We start from the raw sequence: 4,772 nt of genomic DNA on the forward strand, positions 1-4,772 counted from the left end.
TTATTATTTTGGCATTTGTTTATACCAAAAGTAAATTTAATACTGTTGCACACAAGTCGTTGAACCTATCACTAGACAGATGGGGTTATGAAAATAAAAACAGAAAGTATTATTTCATAGAATTTACACGATATAATTAATAAAAGTACTCTTATTTACTTAACACTGATTATATGAAAACCACACACATAAATAAAAAAAGTTACAAATAAAAACTAAATAATGATTATTGTATTTAACTATAATTGTGTTTATAGTCGATTACGAGGCTTTTTTTATGAACTAGGAAGTTAATATATATATAATTCTATAAAATATACTTGTTTTAAGAGTTTCAAATTATATTTCGAAAGACACACTTCTATTGTAATTGATTGTATAAATATTTCTTAAATTCACCTTTGAATAGCAACACTCATAATTCTTTACAAGAATCCGAATAACAAAACGAAAGTTTAACAAACTGCGTGTCTTTGTAAGCTTCTGTTATGCCTGTTATAGAAAATATATTGCCCATTAAAATGAATAACAATATCAAACTTCGCAATGAAATCGGGCACGCAAGAGCGTCTGTTTCAGTTCAGCAGAAATTACAAGGATGGATGCCTACGTGTAGAGTCTGTAGTTACGTAAATGGGTATCTCCCTTGCATATTTCTTAAAATGTAGATAAATAGTAGGATGCACGGCGCTACAACCTAGATCTGTGCGTCAGATTCTATGTGTTTCCTATTCATTTGTTTTTTCCATTCGGCGTAAAGTCGGTGATCAGACTTCTTCTTTTGGTCATGCCGGTTTCCATGGATATATTTAAGTTATAATGAAGGCATTTTTATAAAAGTAAAAGTAAAAAAATCATTTAATCATGTAGGTAACATAATGTACACTTATGTCTTGTCAGTAAAGAAATACATATAAGGAACGGAAGAGAAGAACTGGCAATAAACTCTCCGCCACTCTTTTTAATAGCCATTTTAACACAATCTTTGTAAGGAGCTGCAACCATTACACCATGTTCCACATGACATATCAAGTAATTAATAATAATAACATAAATAAAAAAAAAACAAAGACTTCCTCTATCAGCAGGAGGCATGGTGAAATAGGAGCACGCACTTACATTCTCCTGGGAACAACACGCAAACAACGCGTCGAAATAAGCAACATCACCGCATACACGAAATCAAGTACGACAGTAAAAACTTTTATACAATAAACATCAATCTATATAAGATTTTATTAATCGTATTTTCTTTACTCTCTAACGTTTATATAACATTTTATGTAACTATAGTACATACTACAACATAAAATGGCAATTTACGTAAAATATATCGGGCATGAACTATTACCGGGAAAAAACTCGGTCCGCTAGCAAATTGTAAAGCGCTCGAATGAAACTTTCTAATTAAGCAATTATAGAAAAATGACCGGCTATAGCGAGGGAAACTTACATGTGTTCACATTTTCCTATAATTTTTGCTAGAATTAATTTAGAACAGAATTATTGGTCAAATACATTAAATGTCTGGTTTCATATTAATTAACTGCTAATAAAATATAAGTAATTTGTCACTAAAATTATGTTAGCGTCGTTTAGTAAATACGGAAATTATTTTTTATCGAAATAAAAATGCCAACCAACAGACTATTGTTTCTCATTTTGTGTTGGACATAAATAATTTATTATATTATATACTGATATTTAAGAGTTGTAATAACAACTGAATTTCGAATTTCCGTCAATTTTTTAGTAATTACTTCCGATCTCCATCTTTGGTACTATAAAACAGAAGTTTAATCACAAAAAATACACATTGGTACATAATTAATCACTTATAGTACGTAGTAATAACAGTTTTAGTATTCTCCTATACTAATTTGTACAATATTAAGGACTATAGATAGACAGGTAAAAAGAGTATAAAAAGAATAATATCAATTACATATTAAAGTACGGTAACGCTTGTCAGCATCGATTAGTGGTTTTGGAACGTGTTCTATCAACGCGTTGTTATGACGACTGATTGCTCTTTATAGTATTTATTCAATACTTTTACGAGTACACGTCTGTAAAAAGTATTGTTAAATAAATATAGTTTAAAAAACTAAAAATCACGCTTTTAAAGCACATCAAACTAAAAAGTGAAAAATAATTCCTAATTTAGGCTGAAAATGGTAATGAACAAAAAATACTGGTATTATTGTGAAAAAGCGTGGGGCGCTCTGTGCCATATTTTTCGTCTATCGAGTCTATATTTATTTTTAATTTTTTAGTTAAATATTTTTTATTTTTTTCATTTTTTTTTCGGATTATTGCATTGTCATCGATCTTTGACAGGTGCGCAAAATTTGAATAAAATCTGTCCGTTTATAGATCCCAAGTGGGTCATGCATACAGTCATACATACATACCTACATACAAACATACAGGTGAAGCTAATATAAAGCGTATAAAAAAGGTGATTTCCGAGGAATACGAAAGGTAATTGTATGTATTGTCGGTCTCTGAATGAATTAATAAATTAATAAAATATTATGAGCGCGTGTTGTTAAGCGAAGCCCGCCGTCGGGTTTCGAGCGAAAATTGGCCAGAATGGCGCATCCTCCGCGTTGCGTCGATGCGCGCCCACGCATGTATGTGGCGTTACAATATGTATTTATCATATTCTTAAAATTGCTAATCAAGCATACAAGCCTAGTTGAATAGTGAGTCTATAATATAGTCTATGTTTAAAATGCCCCAATAAGTAAGTCGACATCGTCTGTTCCTTAAAAATTAAAGTATACTGCGCCTTCCAATCCGAATTGCCGTTTCATAGAATCGTGATGTATGTTAACCAACCACTATGTAGGTACCACATATCTCTGTAACATATATAAAAACCTGTCGTCGATTAGTAACCTCAATACAAAAATGAACAATAAGTAATCCCGTGTAAATAAAATCATCAGTGTTATTAAAAAAAATAGTCTAAATGCGCCGTTTTACATAAAGCCACCATCTGTCTCTTTTCATCATATCGTAAACACAATTTGACTGATAAAGACGCAAGAGTACTGAAGTTGTGTGAAAGAAGTGTGCAATATAATAATATAAGAAAGGGCTACTTATCAAAACAGTGAAAAGTTAACATTGTAAAAATTTTGACGTAAATTTAAAACTGTTAGATGTGAATAAATTATCCACGAAACTTCCCGTTATTTATTTACACATTTATTGCTTGGTTGTGGAGCATAATGTAAACTGTAGCTTTGAAGCTAGTTGGACAGTTTGACGCTATCATGGACGTTGTCTAGTCTCTTGGGAATAGAATTGAATATTCTATTCGTCAATATTAAATATAACGTCATAAAGTTAGTATAACAGTAGTATCTATATTTGTTCTGTTATCAAATATATAAGATTTCCTAAATCTATGGAGGAAAGAAAGACTCTTTCAAAGTAAAGGAATTAACCTCGTTCAGTATCAGCTGTACAAGAGATCAGGTGAATGACCCGAAGGATCAGTTTAATATCAAGATGTTTCTCGAGAAAACACTTAGGGCGATACAGAGTATGCAAATTATCGTCACTGATTATCTACACAACTATTTATTTATTTATTCCATATCATATCATGGGATTCATGAATACTGGCTCAAATGGTAGTTGATGTTTACATTGCACGGAAATCAGCGCGTCTAAGGAAAATCTGTTTTCCCCCGAAGAAAGCTTATCAAGGAAATATGTACAGAAATCTGACGTTAAAACAAAGGGTTGAACTGCTATTTTTTTTAATTACTAGGTGTAACATTTAGATGATGCGAAAACATATATTGTTTGTTCAATATGTTTTATATATAAATAAATCAATAGCGCAAACAAACGTTTTTAGGTCTGGGCTTTAGATTTCTGTATCTGTTTCATGATCATTTGTTAATCTAATAGGCAAGTAGGTGATTAGGCTTCTGTGCCTGACGAACGCCGTCGATTTTTTGGGTCTAAGGCAAGCCGGTTTCCTCACGATGTTTTCCTTGACCGTTCCAGCGAATGTTAAATGCGCACATAGAAAGAAAGTCCATTGGTGCACAGCCGGGATCGAACCTACGACCTCAGGGATGAGAGTAGCACGCTGACTTGGCCAAAAGTTGGCCACTAGGCCAAAACTGCTCTGTTTTATTTATAAAGGTTGAGAAATATTGTATATAATAAATTTGGTATGTATAACTGATCATATCTATAAAACTTGAATGATTTATGAAAGCAAGCGAATCTTTAACCAAATACTCGCAAAAAATAATCAAAATCCAAAAATATCGTTCCCGTTAATCAAAAACAGGGGACGATTAAAATGAAATATGATATCGCAAAAAGTATAAAATTTGCGAGCACTCAGTTGAAGCTTTAAAAATTGTCCTTTTGTTTACGATCGAGCAATGAATTTCCCATTTCAGACACCTGCCCCCAAACTGCCCGGTAGGTGACGCTTTTGTTCCCCGCGAATATTTCAAAGGAAATAGTTAGAACCAGGAAAAATATCGTTACTGATAAATCAATTCGAATTTGTAGTGCGATCAGTCAAATTTGATAGTTAATTGGCATATTGAATCTTATTTTATAACATTTAAATAAAAGTATTTATTACGGTATGTTTAACAAACCATACCTTTTTTTAAATGATTTATATATTTGACAATGGCTTTCCATTCGCGTTTTTTTGAATAAATACAAATACTATTTTTATTAGTTGTCATAGGTAATTAGGACGTTTCAATATAAAAGATATAGTA

The sequence above is a fragment of the Pieris napi genome, chromosome 21 (assembly GCF_905475465.1).
Source record: "Pieris napi chromosome 21, ilPieNapi1.2, whole genome shotgun sequence".
Classification (NCBI taxonomy): domain Eukaryota; kingdom Metazoa; phylum Arthropoda; class Insecta; order Lepidoptera; family Pieridae; genus Pieris; species Pieris napi.